This window comes from Oncorhynchus mykiss, chromosome 25, assembly GCF_013265735.2.
Source record: "Oncorhynchus mykiss isolate Arlee chromosome 25, USDA_OmykA_1.1, whole genome shotgun sequence".
Classification (NCBI taxonomy): Eukaryota; Metazoa; Chordata; class Actinopteri; order Salmoniformes; family Salmonidae; genus Oncorhynchus; species Oncorhynchus mykiss.
The window spans coordinates 44,312,552-44,329,219 of NC_048589.1; the positions used below are offsets into that span (position 1 = coordinate 44,312,552).

General features: G+C 48.3%; 2 protein-coding genes across 5 annotated transcripts in view; one reads left to right on the plus strand and one right to left on the minus strand.

The window, feature by feature from the left end:
- Nucleotides 1-2,914, minus strand: part of numb (NUMB endocytic adaptor protein) — a 109,590-nt gene extending 106,676 nt beyond the window's left edge. For 2 of the 4 annotated variants that reach the window (XM_036963114.1, XM_036963112.1), the window contains exon 1: nucleotides 2,646-2,914. The gene's annotated coding sequence lies outside the window, so the exon portion shown is untranslated. The remainder of the gene's footprint in view (nucleotides 1-2,645) is intronic. The other 2 variants (XM_036963113.1, XM_036963111.1) reach the window with 1 other exon arrangement.
- Nucleotides 1-16,668, plus strand: part of LOC110505940 (probable N-acetyltransferase camello) — a 669,337-nt gene that overhangs the window by 79,423 nt on the left and 573,246 nt on the right. The window lies entirely within an intron of this gene.

The window sequence follows — 16,668 nt, forward strand, 5'->3', positions numbered from 1 at the left end:
AGTTACCATACAGGTTGACCAGTCGCAGGTCTTAATAGCTTATTATCAGTTACCATACAGGTTGACCAGTCGCAGGTCTTAATAGCTTATTATCAGTTACCATACAGGTTGACCAGTCGCAGGTCTTAATAGCTTATTATCAGTTACCATACAGGTTGACCAGTCGCAGGTCTTAATAGCTTATTATCAGTTACCATACAGGTTGACCAGTCGCAGGTCTTAATAGCTTATTATCAGTTACCATACAGGTTGACCAGTCGCAGGTCTTAATAGCTTATTATCAGTTACCATACAGGTTGACCAGTCGCAGGTCTTAATAGCTTATTATCAGTTACCATACAGGTTGACCAGTCGCAGGTCTTAATAGCTTATTATCAGTTACCATACAGGTTGACTAGTCGCAGGTCTTAATAGCTTATTATCAGTTACCATACAGGTTGACTAGTCGCAGGTCTTAATAGCTTATTATCAGTTACCATACAGGTTGACCAGTCGCAGGTCTTAATAGCTTATTATCAGTTACCATACAGGTTGACCAGTCGCAGGTCTTAATAGCTTATTATCAGTTACCATACAGGTTGACCAGTCGCAGGTCTTAATAGCTTATTATCAGTTACCATACAGGTTGACCAGTCGCAGGTCTTAATAGCTTATTATCAGTTACCATACAGGTTGACTAGTCGCAGGTCTTAATAGCTTATTATCAGTTACCATACAGGTTGACCAGTCGCAGGTCTTAATAGCTTATTATCAGTTACCATACAGGTTGACCAGTCGCAGGTCTTAATAGCTTATTATCAGTTACCATACAGGTTGACCAGTCGCAGGTCTTAATAGCTTATTATCAGTTACCATACAGGTTGACCAGTCGCAGGTCTTAATAGCTTATTATCAGTTACCATACAGGTTGACCAGTCGCAGGTCTTAATAGCTTATTATCAGTTACCATACAGGTTGACCAGTCGCAGGTCTTAATAGCTTATTATCAGTTACCATACAGGTTGACCAGTCGCAGGTCTTAATAGCTTATTATCAGTTACCATACAGGTTGACCAGTCGCAGGTCTTAATGTCTTATTATCAGTTACCATACAGGTTGACCAGTCGCAGGTCTTAATAGCTTATTATCAGTTACCATACAGGTTGACCAGTCACAGGTCTTAATAGCTTATTATCAGTTACCATACAGGTTGACCAGTCGCAGGTCTTAATAGCTTATTATCAGTTACCATACAGGTTGACCAGTCGCAGGTCTTAATAGCTTATTATCAGTTACCATACAGGTTGACTAGTCGCAGGTCTTAATAGCTTATTATCAGTTACCATACAGGTTGACCAGTCGCAGGTCTTAATAGCTTATTATCAGTTACCATACAGGTTGACCAGTCGCAGGTCTTAATAGCTTATTATCAGTTACCATACAGGTTGACTAGTCGCAGGTCTTAATAGCTTATTATCAGTTACCATACAGGTTGACCAGTCGCAGGTCTTAATAGCTTATTATCAGTTACCATACAGGTTGACCAGTCGCAGGTCTTAATAGCTTATTATCAGTTACCATACAGGTTGACCAGTCGCAGGTCTTAATGTCTTATTATCAGTTACCATACAGGTTCGCACCAGCCATTTATGCTTTGAATCCACTTTTTTGTTGATGCTGTCAAACACTTAATCTATGGCATTTTGAGAACACCAATGTCTGGTCCCAGACTCTACCTGCTGAACTACCCATTCAGGTGACTCTACTTGAAAACACTCCTATCTACATTGTCAGTAGTGTCTAATAAGAGGTCCATATTTGAAAACAACTAAAAAGCAGAACACCAACCGTTACCGTGAAGAAGAAAAAAAATAATACTTCAACCCTGTTAACTGACAGGTTATCTAACTTACTTCATAGGTAGAGTTAATGATCTAATTGAGAACAAAGTTAGCTAGTTATTAACGAACGTTATTCAAGACTCCTTTGGGAACTAACGTTACAATATCTCTACGGTAGGTAAGATTTGAGGCCATATTATGTTATACATTTCACTTTTTTTTTTAAACTACCTCAAAACATCAAGTGATAGCTAACGTTGTGTATAAAACATCATTTAACTAGCTAGTTACTCGGGACAGTAGCCAGATAACTAGCTAAGTTTTTTTTTCTAACGACGTCGTTAGAAAAGGCGATAACGTCGGTTAGAACCGAGCCGTACAGCTAATTAACGTTACCTGGCTAGCTAGTTAACGCTTACCTGGCTAACTAGTTAACGCTTACCTGGCTAGTTAACGTTACCTGGCTAACTAGTTACCGCTAGTTAGCCGACGTTAGCTAGCTAGCTTCTAGAGTCGTTATAACACTTTTCCACAGGACGTTAAATTGGCCTTATTAGCTGGTAAAAGCAACATTAAATATATAGTTCGACCGACTGCTAGTTAATAGTATAACTCACCAGTCTGCGTTAGCGTGTAGCTCATTCGGTTCATTAAATACCACAGCTAGCTAGTTACCTAGTTAGCATTTGCTGGATAGCTAGCTAGCGTTACGAGCAATGAACCCCAGTCAAAACATATATTTTTCATAGTAAGCGCACCCGACGAAAGCGTTAATAAGTAGCTATCATTTCAAAATCCCTCATTTGTCTCTCGCTCTCTCCTTACCTGTGATCAGGGCCCCGATCCAAAAGTCAGTCAATTTCAAATCTCTCGAACTTGGGACGATTTAAATTCCCAGAGAAGTGTTGGAAATGAACTCTATCCTGCTCCTGCTGTTACTCCTGCTACTGCTGTTCCTCCTGCTGTTACTCCTGCTACTGCTGCTCCTCCTGTTCCTGCTGCTGTTCACGAGTCAGCAGTCCAGTTTCACCTGCCAGTCCACTCGCCCATAGCAACGGACGTCCCTCCCTGTCCTAATCCATTGGTCAATGTCTGCAAGTATAAAAGTTGAAGGTGTTCGATTGGAGAAAAAATATATAAGTGATAGACAGATGAACGGGGCGGGACTTTACAACCGGTTACTTTTGTGGTGTATGGTGTAACATTTGGAAAATACACCGTCTATAAAAATGTGATTCCAATAAGATTTTTTTGATAGAATAGAGCTCATTTGAAAAGACCGACTCATGATGGTCAGGTGGGTCCTTAACCTGCAAAGACCAACTCATGATGGTCAGGTGGGTCCTTAACCTGCATAGACTGACTCATGATGGTCAGGTGGGTCCTTAACCTGCATAGACCAACTCATGATGGTCAGGTGGGTCCTTAACCTGCATAGAGCAACTCATGATGGTCAGGTGGGTCCTTAACCTGCATAGATCAACTCATGATGGTCAGGTGGGTCCTTAACCTGCATAGAACGACTCATGATGGTCAGGTGGGTCCTTAACCTGCATAGAACGACTCATGATGGTCAGGTGGGTCCTTAACCTGCATAGAACGACTCATGATGGTCAGGTGGGTCCTTAACCTGCATAGAACGACTCATGATTGCTCATGAAGCCATATATTCCTCTCAGTAACTCTGCACCAATCAGAAGGCCAGCAATGAGTCACTACTTTTTGCCTGAGCCCTGTGACCCCCACTTCTTTTGACCAGGGCCCATAGGAATCAGGTTAAAAGTAGTGCACTACGTAGGGAATAGGGTGCCCTTCCTGGTTGAAAGTAGTGCACTACGTAGGGAATAGGGTGCCATTCCTGTTTGAAAGTAGTGCACTACATAGGGAATAGGGTGCCATTCCTGGTTGAAAGTAGTGCACTATGTAGGGAATAGGGAAATAAAACGAATATTAAAAACTCCTTGCACACAGAACACCCAGCTGGTGATGGTGATATAACTGAGTAGAACAATCCTTCTACACCAGACTGACAACATTACCTACATCCTTCAGGGTGCCATTCCTGGTTGAAAGTAGTGCACTACATAGGGAATAGGGTGCCATTCCTGGTTGAAAGTAGTGCACTACATAGGGAATAGGGTGCCATTCCTGTTTGAAAGTAGTGCACTACATAGGGAATAGGGTGCCATTCCTGGTTGAAAGTAGTGCACTATGTAGGGAATAGGGAAATAAAACGAATATTAAAAACTCCTTGCACACAGAACACCCAGCTGGTGATGGTGATATAACTGAGTAGAACAATCCTTCTACTGTCATGTACTGTCATGTTGTGTCTTGTCTCTGTCCTTTCCCTTCACCCTGTCTCCCTCTGCTGGTCGTTGTTAGGTTACCTTTTCTCCCCCGCTTTCCCCCAGCTGTTCCTTGTCTCCTCTTGACTACCTCGTCACCCCTTCTCCCACCTGTTCCCCTTTTCCCTCTGATTAGTCCCCTATATCTCTCTCTGTTTTTGTTCCTGTCCTTGTCGGATTCTTGTTTGTTGTGTTTCATGCCTGAACCAGACTGTCGTCATGTTTGCTGTAACCTTGTCTTGTCCTGTCGGAATCTGCCGGTCCGTCTGAGCCTACCTATGTTTGGTAATTAAAGAAGCTCTGTTTAAGTTAATTCGCTTTTGGGTCCTCATTCACGCACCGTAACAGAAGAATCCGACCAAGAATGGACCCAGCGACTTCGGATCCTCTCCACTCAGCCGTCGGGATCCAGGGAGCGATGCTAGGCAGACACGAGCAGGAAGTGTCTGCTGCTCGACATGCCGTTGAGACCCTGGCCACCCAAGTCTCCAACCTCACAGAACAGGTTCACCATCTCCGCCTCGATCCACCGGCCACTTCCAGGGCTTTCGAATCTCCGGAGCCCAGAATCAATAACCCGCCGTGTTACTCTGGGGAGCCCACTGAATGCCGCTCGTTCCTCACCCAGTGTGATATTGTGTTTTCTCTCCAGCCCAACACTTACTCCAGGAGCACTGCTCGTGTCGCCTACGTCATATCTCTCCTTATTGGACGGGCTCGTGAGTGGGGCACGGCAATCTGGGAGGCAAGGGCTGAGTGTACTAACCAGTATCAGGACTTTAAGGAGGAGATGATACGGGTTTTTGATCGATCTGTTTTTGGGGAGGAGGCTTCCAGGGCCCTGTCTTCCCTATGTCAAGGCAATCGATCCATAACAGACTACTCTATTGAGTTTCGCACTCTTGCTGTCTCCAGTGGCTGGAACGAGCCGGCCTTGCTCGCTCGTCTTCTGGAGGGTCTCCGCGCAGAGGTAAAGGATGAGATTCTCTCCCGGGAGGTTCCTTCCAGCGTGGATTCCTTGATTGAACTCGCTATTCGCATTGAGCGACGGGTTGATCTTCATCACCGAGCTCGTGGAAAGGAGCTCGCACTCTCCGTCGCTCCCCTCTCCGCATCACTACCATCTTCCTCTGCCGGCTCGGGTGCTGAGCCCATGCAGCTGGGAGGTATCCGCATCTCGACTAAGGAGAGGGAACGGAGAATCACCAACCGCCTCTGTCTCTATTGCGGTTCCGCTGGTCATTTTGTCACTTCATGTCCAGTAAAAGGCCAGAGCTCGTCAGTAAGCGGAGGGCTACTGGTGAGCGCTACTACTCCTGTCTCTCCTTCAAGATCCTGCACTACCTTGTCGGTCCATCTACGCTGGACCGGTTCGTCAGCTTCCTGCAGTGCCTTAATAGACTCTGGGGCGGAGGGCTGTTTTATGGACGAGACCTGGGCTCGGGAACATGACATTCCTCTCAGACAGTTAAAGGAGCCCACGGCCTTGTTCGCCCTGGATGGTAGTCCTCTCCCCAGGATTCAGCGTGAGACGCTACCTTTAACCCTCACTGTTTCTGGTAATCATAGTGAAACCATTTCTTTTTTAATTTTTCGTTCACCTTTTACACCTGTTGTTTTGGGCCATCCCTGGCTAGTTTGTCATAATCCTTCCATTAATTGGTCTAGTAATTCTATCCTCTCCTGGAACGTCTCTTGTCATGTGAAATGTTTAATGTCTGCTATCCCTCCTGTTTCCTCTGTCTCTTCTTCACAGGAGGAGCCTGGTGATTTGACAGGGGTGCCGGAGGAATATCACGATCTGCGCACGGTGTTCAGTCGGTCCAGGGCCACCTCTCTTCCTCCACACCGGTCGTATGATTGTAGTATTGATCTCCTTCCGGGAACCACCCCCCCCCCGGGGTAGACTATACTCTCTGTCGGCTCCCGAACGTAAGGCTCTCGAAGATTATTTGTCTGTAGCTCTTGACGCCGGTACCATAGTCCCCTCCTCCTCTCCCGCCGGAGCGGGGTTTTTTTTTGTCAAGAAGAAGGACGGGTCTCTGCGCCCCTGCATAGATTATCGAGGGCTGAATGACATAACAGTGAAGAATCGTTATCCGCTTCCTCTTATGTCTTCAGCCTTCGAGATCCTGCAGGGAGCCAGGTTTTTCACTAAGTTGGACCTTCGTAACGCTTACCATCTCGTGCGCATCAGGGAGGGGGACGAGTGGAAGACGGCGTTTAACACTCCGTTAGGGCACTTTGAATACCGGGTCCTTCCTTTCGGCCTCGCTAACGCTCCAGCTGTCTTTCAGGCATTAGTCAATGATGTCCTGAGAGACATGCTGAACATCTTTGTTTTCGTTTACCTTGACGATATCCTGATTTTTTCACCGTCACTCCAGATTCATGTTCAGCACGTTCGACGTGTCCTCCAGCGCCTTTTAGAGAATTGTCTTTTTGTGAAGGCTGAGAAGTGCACTTTTCATGCCTCCTCCGTCACATTTCTCGGTTCTGTTATTTCCGCTGAAGGCATTAAGATGGATCCCGCTAAGGTCCAAGCTGTCATTGATTGGCCCGTCCCTAAGTCACGCGTCGAGCTGCAGCGCTTTCTCGGCTTCGCGAACTTCTATCGTCGTTTCATCCGTAATTTCGGTCAGGTGGCAGCTCCTCTCACAGCCCTTACTTCTGTCAAGACGTGCTTTAAGTGGTCCGTTTCCGCCCAGGGAGCTTTTGATCTCCTCAAGAATCGTTTTACATCCGCTCCTATCCTTGTTACACCTGACGTCTCTAGACAGTTCGTTGTCGAGGTTGACGCGTCAGAGGTGGGCGTGGGAGCCATTCTTTCTCAGCGCTCCCTCTCTGACGACAAGGTCCACCCATGCGCATATTTTTCTCATCGCCTGTCGCCGTCGGAACGTAACTATGATGTGGGTAACCGCAAACTGCTCGCCATCCGGTTAGCCCTAGGCGAATGGCGACAGTGGTTGGAGGGGGCGACCGTTCCTTTTGTCGTTTGGACTGACCATAGGAACCTTGAGTACATCCGTTCTGCCAAACGACTTAATGCGCGTCAGGCGCGTTGGGCGCTGTTTTTCGCTCGTTTCGAGTTCGTGATTTCTTATCGTCCGGGCTCTAAGAACACCAAGCCTGATGCTTTGTCTCGTCTCTTCAGTTCTTCAGTAGCCTCCACTGACCCCGAGGGGATTCTCCCTGAGGGGCGTGTTGTCGGGTTGACTGTCTGGGGAATTGAGAGGCAGGTAAAACAAGCGCTCACTCACACTCCGTCGCCGCGCGCTTGTCCTAGGAACCTTCTTTTCGTTCCCGTTCCTACTCGTCTGGCCGTTCTTCAGTGGGCTCACTCTGCCAAGTTAGCCGGCCACCCTGGCGTTCGGGGTACGCTTGCTTCCATTCGCCAGCGTTTTTGGTGGCCCACCCGGGAGCATGACACGCGTCGTTTCGTGGCTGCTTGTTCGGTCTGCGCGCAGACTAAGTCCGGTAACTCTCCTCCTGCCGGCCGTCTCAGGCCGCTTCCTATTCCCTCTCGACCGTGGTCTCACATCGCCTTAGATTTTGTCACCGGACTGCCTTCGTCAGCGGGGAAGACTGTTATTCTTACGGTTGTCGATAGGTTCTCTAAGGCGGCTCATTTCATTCCCCTTGCTAAGCTTCCTTCTGCTAAAGAGACGGCACAAATCATCATCGAGAATGTTTTCAGAATTCATGGCCTTCCGTCAGACGTCGTTTCGGACAGAGGTCCGCAATTCACGTCTCAATTTTGGAGGGAGTTTTGTCGTTTGATTGGGGCTTCCGTCAGTCTCTCTTCCGGCTTTCACCCCCAGTCTAACGGTCAAGCAGAACGGGCCAATCAGACTATTGGTCGCATCTTACGCAGTCTTTCTTTTCGCAACCCTGCGTCTTGGTCAGAACAGCTCCCCTGGGCAGAATACGCCCACAACTCGCTTCCTTCGTCTGCGACCGGGCTATCTCCTTTTCAGAGTAGCCTCGGGTACCAGCCTCCGCTGTTCTCATCTCAGTTCGCCGAGTCCAGCGTCCCCTCCGCTCAGGCTTTTGTCCAACGTTGCGAGCGCACCTGGAAGAGGGTCAGGTCTGCACTTTGCCGTTATAGGACGCAGACTGTGAGGGCTGCTAATAAGCGTAGAACTAAGAGTCCTAGATATTGTCGCGGTCAGAGAGTTTGGCTCTCCACTCAGAACCTTCCCCTTAAGACGGCTTCTCGCAAGTTGACCCCGCGGTTCATTGGTCCGTTCCGTATTTCTCGGGTCATTAATCCTGTCGCAGTTCGACTTCTTCTTCCGCGATACCTTCGTCGCGTCCACCCGGTCTTCCATGTCTCCTGCATCAAGCCCGTCCTTCGCGCCCCCGCTCGTCTTCCCCCCCCCCCCCCCCCCCCATCCTTGTCGAGGGCGCACCCATCTACAGGGTCCGTAGAATTTTGGACATGCGTCCTCGGGGCCGTGGTCACCAGTACCTCGTAGATTGGGAGGGGTACGGTCCTGAGGAGAGGAGTTGGGTTCCCTCTCGGGACGTGCTGGACCGTGCGCTGATCGAGGATTTCCTCCGTTGCCGCCAGGTTTCCTCCTCGAGTGCGCCAGGAGGCGCTCGGTGAGTGGGGGGGTACTGTCATGTACTGTCATGTTGTGTCTTGTCTCTGTCCTTTCCCTTCACCCTGTCTCCCTCTGCTGGTCGTTGTTAGGTTACCTTTTCTCCCCCACTTTCCCCCAGCTGTTCCTTGTCTCCTCTTGACTACCTCGTCACCCCTTCTCCCACCTGTTCCCCTTTTCCCTCTGATTAGTCCCCTATATCTCTCTCTGTTTTTGTTCCTGTCCTTGTCGGATTCTTGTTTGTTGTGTTTCATGCCTGAACCAGACTGTCGTCATGTTTGCTGTAACCTTGTCTTGTCCTGTCGGAATCTGCCGGTCCGTCTGAGCCTACCTATGTTTGGTAATTAAAGAAGCTCTGTTTAAGTTAATTCGCTTTTGGGTCCTCATTCACGCACCGTAACATCTACACCAGACTGACAACATTACCTACATCCTTCAGGGTGCCATTCCTGGTTGAAAGTAGTGCACTACATAGGGAATAGGGTGCCATTCCTGGTTGAAAGTAGTGCACTACATAGGGAATAGTGTGCCATTCCTGTTTGAAAGTAGTGCACTACATAGGAAATAGGGTGCCCTTCCTGGTTGAAAGTAGTGCACTACATAGGGAATAGGGTGCCATTCCTGTTTGAAAGTAGTGCACTACATAGGGAATAGGGTGCCATTCCTGTTTGAAAGTAGTGCACTACATAGGGAATAGGGTGCCATTCCTGTTTGAAAGTAGTGCACTACATAGGGAATAGGGTGCCATTCCTGTTTGAAAGTAGTGCACTACATAGGGAATAGGGTGCCATTCCTATCTCATCACTATCTCATCATGGTGGTCAATGAACACCTGGATAAATAGGTTAAGAACAATGTCAACAAAGTCAGTCGGAACCTAGCCAGAGTTCACTTCCTGTCCATTCAGCCGTTCATTCATTCCCTAACTGGTTCCGGTGACTGTCCCATTCAGACACAGTCCTATTCAATATAGTTTGACATTTTAACAGCGTTTGATTCTGAAAACCACTGCATTTTTACCAAGTTCACCATTCTACTTAGCAGAAAGGGCCAACAACAACTCTTCCCAGTGAGCAAAACAGGTTGAAAATATGTCATTTCAACCTATTTTGTTCACTGGGTTGAGTCTGGCTAAAATGATACTGTTGACTCCATTCAATCTGTAAAAGCTGAACAGTTACATATTCCGCTGTAGAAATATAAAAGTCATTTTGGATTTGACCGCCGACATACTCAGCGTTCACCGTGAACGGAGTCTCTCCGCTAAATAACCTGGAACGTGGCCTTATCATTTCAATCACCGCCGTAAAGCTGAACTTCTGCGATGTGGAGTGAATTGAGTAAACTCAGTTCAGAAGAAGAAGGAGAGTACAACTGGACCCTTTCTTGTGGTTCTTCCCTGATGTATCCCATTCTGTTCTGTGGCTCCCCCCCCCCCCCCCCCCCCCCCCCCAGGCCCCTATTCATTCCGATGAGAAGAGACTCCTTTCAAGGGGCAATCTGGGATTGATACATCCATTTGTGGTATATTTAAGTGGATGATATACAGTATATAGTCATTGATTGTTGAAGAATCAAAACTAATAAACTACCTCATGAGCTTAGTTCTACTGCCGCACCCCGTCAAAACACTTAGTCCTTTGTTTGTAAACAAATTAAGTGTAAACAAACACTGTACATTCTCAAAAACACAGTTAAAACTAGAATGTTGATATCATGTATGGTCAGTCCTTATGGATGGACAGTCCTTGTGGATGGTCAGTCCTTGTGGATGGACAGTCCTTGTGAATGGTGAGTCCTTATGGATGGACAGTCCTTGTGGATGGACAGTCCTTGTGGATGGACAGTCCTTGTGGATGGACTCCTTATGGATGGTCAGTCCTTGTGGATGGTCAGTCCTTGTGGATGGTCAGTCCTTGTGGATGGACTCCTTATGGATGGACAGTCCTTGTGAATGGTGAGTCCTTATGGTTGGACAGTCCTTATGGATGGACAGTCCTTGTGGATGGACAGTCCTTGTGGATGGACTCCTTATGGATGGTCAGTCCTTGTGGATGGTCAGTCCTTGTGGATGGTCAGTCCTTGTGGATGGACAGTCCTTGTGGATGGACTCCTTATGGATGGTCAGTCCTTGTGGATGGTCAGTCCTTGTGGATGGTCAGTCCTTGTGGATGGACAGTCCTTGTATATGGACAGTCCTTGTGGATGGACAGTCCTTGTATTCATAGCTCTGCCCATTCATTTGAGAGTGGTCACATTTCTGTGTTTATTATCGTTCGAACAACAGATTGCCCCTTTTAAGGCCAGTGGTTTATCAGCTACATTCCACATATATCTGAGTACTGAGGTTAAAACAGGTTTGGGCTGTAGACAGGCAGAGGTATGCTGGTCTACACAGCAGTTACACTACTATCAATAACTAGGCTATACTTCTTGACAATGTGATCAAGCCTGTTGGCGCTTTCTCCTTCACACTCTCCCTACCTGTCTCCCTACCTGTCTTCCTCCCTGTCTGTCTCCCTGCCTGTCTCCCTCCCTGTCTCCCTGCCTGTCTCCCTGCCTGTCTCCCTGCCTGTCTCCCTACCTGTCTCCCTTCCTGTCTCCCTACCTGTCTCCCTTCCTGTCTCCCTTCCCATCTCCCTACCTGTCTCCCTTCCTGTCTCCCTACCTGTCTCCCTTCCTGTCTCCCTACCTGTCTCAGTCTTTGCACACAGAAACAAACACACCTACTCGTCTGATCACAAACCAGAAATATCACGCTGTCTGGCCTGGGAAGGAAGACTTCTGATTCTCACAAACAGTTATCAGAGAGTGAATGGTGCAAACTGTCAAGTGTCTGTGTGTAATGCTCCCTAACCCTGAGAGAGTCTCCTGTCTGTGTGTAATGCTCCCTAACCCTGAGAGAGTCTCCTGTCTGTGTGTAATGCCCCCTAACCCTGAGAGAGTCTCCTGTCTGTGTGTAATGCTCCCTAACCCTGAGAGAAACTCCTGCCTATGTGTAATGCCCCCTAACACTGAGAGAGTCTCCTGTCTGTGTGTAATGCTCCCTAACCCTGAGAGAGTCTCCTGTCTGTCTGTGTGTAATGCTCCCTAACCCTGAGAGAGTCTCCTGTCTGTCTGTGTGTAATGCTCCCTAACCCTGAGAGATTCTCCTGTCTGTCTGTGTGTAATGCTCCCTAACCCTGAGAGATTCTCCTGTCTGTCTGTGTGTAATGCTCCCTAACCCTGAGAGTCTCCTGTCTGTGTAATGCTCCCTAACCCTGAGAGAGTCTCCTGCCTGTCTGTGTGTAATGCTCCCTAACCCTGAGAGAGTCTCCTGTCTGTCTGTGTGTAATGCTCCCTAACCCTGAGAGATTCTCCTGTCTGTCTGTGTGTAATGCTCCCTAACCCTGAGAGATTCTCCTGCCTGTCTGTGTGTAATGCCCTCTAACCTTGAGAGAGTCTCCTGTCTGTGTGTAATGCCCCCTAACCCTGAGAGAGTCTCCTGTCTGTGTGTAATGCTCTCTAACCCAGAGAGTCTCCTGTCTGTGTGTAATGCTCTCTAACCCAGAGAGTATCCTGTCTGTGTGTAATGCCCCCTAACCCTGAGAGAGTCTACTATCTGTGTGTAATGCTCTCTAACCCAGAGAGAGTCTTCTGTCTGTGTGTGATGCTCCCTAACCCAGAGAGTCTCCTGTCTGTATGTAATGCTCTCTAACCCAGAGAGAGTCTCCTGTCTGTGTGTAATGCTCTCTAACCCAGAGTCTCCTGTCTGTGTGTAATGCTCCCTAACCCAGAGAGTCTCCTGTCTGTGTGTAATGCTCCCTAACCCAGAGAGTCTCCTGTCTGTATGTAATGCTCTCTAACCCAGAGAGAGTCTTCTGTCTGTGTGTGATGCTCCCTAACCCAGAGAGAGTCTCCTGTCTGTATGTAATGCTCCCTAACCCAGAGTCTCCTGTCTGTGTGTAATGCTCTCTAACCCTGAGAGTCTCCTGTCTGTGTGTAATGCTCTCTAACCCAGAGTCTTCTGTCTGTGTGTGATGCTCCCTAACCCAGAGAGAGTCTCCTGTCTGTGTGTAATGCTATCTAACCCAGAGAGAGTCTCCTGTCTGTGTGTAATGCTCTCTAACCCAGAGTCTCCTGTCTGTGTGTAATGCTCTCTAACCCAGAGAGTCTCCTGTCTGTGTGTAATGCCCCCTAACCCTGAGAGTCTCCTGTCTGTGTGTAATGCTCTCTAACCCAGAGAGTCTCCTGTCTGTGTGTAATACTCTCTAACCCAGAGAGAGTCTACTATCTGTGTGTAATGCTCTCTAACCCAGAGAGAGTCTCCTGTCTGTGTGTAATGCTCTTTAACCCAGAGATTCTTCTGTCTGTGTGTAATGCCCCCTAACCCTGAGAGTCTCCTGTCTGTGTGTGATGCTCCCTAACCCAGAGTCTTCTGTCTGTGTGTGATGCTCCCTAACCCAGAGAGAGTCTCCTGTCTGTGTGTGATGCTCCCTAACCCAGAGAGAGTCTCCTGTCTGTATGTAATGCTCCCTAACCCAGTCTCCTGTCTGTATGTAATGCTCCCTAACCCAGAGTCTCCTGTCTGTGTGTAATGCTCCCTAACCCAGAGAGTCTCCTGTCTGTGTGTGATGCTCTCTAACCCAGAGAGAGTCATCTGTCTGTGTGTGATGCTCCCTAACCCAGAGAGAGTCTCCTGTCTGTATGTAATGCTCTCTAACCCAGAGAGAGTCTCCTGTCTCTGTGTAATGCTCCCTAACCCAGAGTCTCCTGTCTGTGTGTAATGCTCCCTAACCCAGAGTCTCCTGTCTGTGTGTGATGCTCCCTAACCCAGAGTCTCCTGTCTGTGTGTAATGCTCCCTAACCCAGAGTCTCCTGTCTGTGTGTAATGTTCCCTAACCCAGTCTCCTGTCTGTGTGTGATGCTCCCTAACCCAGAGTCTCTCCTGTCTGTGTGTGATGCTCCCTAACCCAGAGTCTCCTGTCTGTGTGTGATGCTCCCTAACCCAGAGTCTTGTGTCTGTGTGTGATGCTCCCTAACCCAGAGTCTCCTGTCTGTGTGTGATGCTCCCTAACCCAGAGTCTCCTGTCTGTGTGTGATGCTCCCTAACCCAGAGTCTCCTGTCTGTGTGATGCTCCCTAACCCAGAGTCTCCTGTCTGTGTGTGATGCTCCCTAACCCAGAGTCTCCTGTCTGTGTGTAATGCTCCCTAACCCAGAGTCTCCTGTCTCATTCACTACATCCCACAAATGTAAAAAAAAAAAAGCATTAGATTGGTATAGGCATGGACTAGAGGTAGTTTCCATGTACCAGTCATTTTCTTTTCTAAATCCATGAAGGCAAGTGAAACAACTTGACACTTAAGGGGAGAAAGGCGAGAGGACAGGGACAACCATTTGTAAAATTTGGAATTTGTAAATAACAGTTAGATGCATTCAAGTGCTTTGAACTCGTTGAGAAACGCTGATTAGCTATTGGCCGACAGAGCTGCGTAAACCATAAACCAAAAAATACTATACTGCTTTTAACAAAATTATAGTGTTAAAAAAAATGAAGATCTTTTTGTTTCAATTAACTGCCAAAAAATGATGTATCAATGTAATTTTCTTAGTAGGTAGGTGACAGAGGTCATGTGGGAGGAGTCTCCGGATGGGAGGAGTTTCAGATGGGAGGAGTTTCGGATGAAAGAGGAGTTTCCCCACTATGATTTTATATAACAAGTCAGTTCAGAACAAATTCTTATTTTCAACGACGGTCTAGGAACAGTGGGTTAACTGGTCTAGGAACAGTGGGTTAACTGGTCTAGGAACAGTGGGTTAACTGGTCTAGGAACAGTGGGTTAACTGGCCTAGGAACAGTGGGTTAACTGGTCTAGGAACAGTGGGTTAACTGGTCTAGGAACAGTGGGTTAACTGGCCTAGGAACAGTGGGTTAACTGGTCTAGGAACAGCGGGTTAACTGGTCTAGGAACAGTGGGTTAACTGGTCTAGGAATCGTGGGTTAACTGGTCTAGGAACCGTGGGTTAACTGGTCTAGGAACAGGGGGTTAACTGGTCTAGGAACCGTGGGTTAACTGGTCTAGGAACTGTGGGTTAACTGGTCTAGGAACCGTGGGTTAACTGGTCTAGGAACCGTGGGTTAACTGGTCTAGGAACAGTGGGTTAACTGCCTTGTTCAGAACGACAGGTTTTTACCTTGTCAGCTCGGGATTCGATCCAGCAACCTTTCGGTTACTGACCCTACACTCTAACCACTAGTCTACCTGCCTCCTCTACACTCTAACCACTTGGCTACCTACCTCCCCTACACTCTATCCACTAGCCTACCTGACACCCCTACACTCTAACCACTTGGCTACCTGCCTACCCTACACTCTATCCACTAGCCTACCTGCCTCCCCTACACTCTAACCACTAGGCTACCTGCCGCCCCCCTACACTCTAACCACTAGGCTACCTGCCACCCCTACACTCTAACCACTAGGCTACCTACTGCCCGTACACTCTAACCACTAGTCTACCTGCCACCCCTACACTCTAACCACTAGGCTACCCTGTCGCCCCCACACTCTAACCACTAGTCTACCTGCCTCCTCTACACTCTAACCACTTGGCTACCTACCTCCCCTACACTCTATCCACTAGCCTACCTGCCGCCCCTACACTCTAACCACTTGGCTACCTGCCTCCCCTACACTCTATCCACTAGCCTACCTGCCTCCCCTACACTCTAACCACTAGGCTACCTGCCGCCCCCCTACACTCTAACCACTAGGCTACCTGCCTCCCCTACACTCTAACCACTTGGCTACCTGCCTCCCCTACACTCTAACCACTAGGCTACCCTGCCACCTCTACACTCTAACCACTAGGCTACCTGCCTCCCCTACACTCTAACCACTAGGCTACCTGCCACCCCTACACTCTAACCACTAGGCTACCTGCCACCCCTACACTCTATCCACTAGCCTACCTGCTGCCCCTACACTCTAACCACTAGGCTACCTGCCGCCCCTACACTCTAACCACTAGGCTACCTGCCACCCCCCTACACTCTAACCACTAGGCTACCTGCCGCCCCCCTACACTCTAGCCACTAGGCTACCTGCCACCCCCCTACACTCTAACCACTAGGCTACCTGCCGCCCCCCTACACTCTAACCACTAGGCTACCTGCCACCCCCCTACACTCTAACCACTAGGCTACCTGCCGCCCCCTCAAGTAGATTTTTCCAAGTCGTATGTGATAAATTCCCACTTGGTTACAAACACAGCACATTCTCTATTTATGAGGTTAACCTGCCCTCTAGTGGTGTTAGGTTGTACTGCAGCCTACAGGTTCTCATGTTCTGACTGGACATTAGAATGAATTCTCTCCCCGTTAGACATGTACTGTATCTCTGTGAACAACAAGAAGAATACCACCCTGCATTATCACCCTGCATTATCACCCTGCATTACCACCCTGCATTATCACCCTGCATCTCACTGCTGACTTGCTTCTGAAGCTAAGCAGGGTTGGTCCTGGTCGGTCCCCTGGATGGGAGACCAGATCAAATCAAATCAAATTTTATTTGTCACATACACATGGTTAGCAGATGTTAATGCGAGTGTAGCGAAATGCTTGTGCTTCTAGATGCTGCTGGAAGTGGTGTTGGAGGGCCAGTAGGAGGCACTCTTTCCTCTGGTCTAAAATAAATATCCCAATGCCCCAGGGCAGTGATTGGGGACACTGCCTTGTGTTGGGTGCAGTCTTTCGGATGGGATGTTAAACAGGTGTCCTGACTCTCTGAGGTCATTAAAGATCCCATGGCACTTATCGTAAGAGTAGGGGTGTTAACCCTGGTGTCCTGGCTAAATTCCCAATCTGGCCACCAAATAATCCCCAGTTTACAATTGGCTCATTCCTCTCC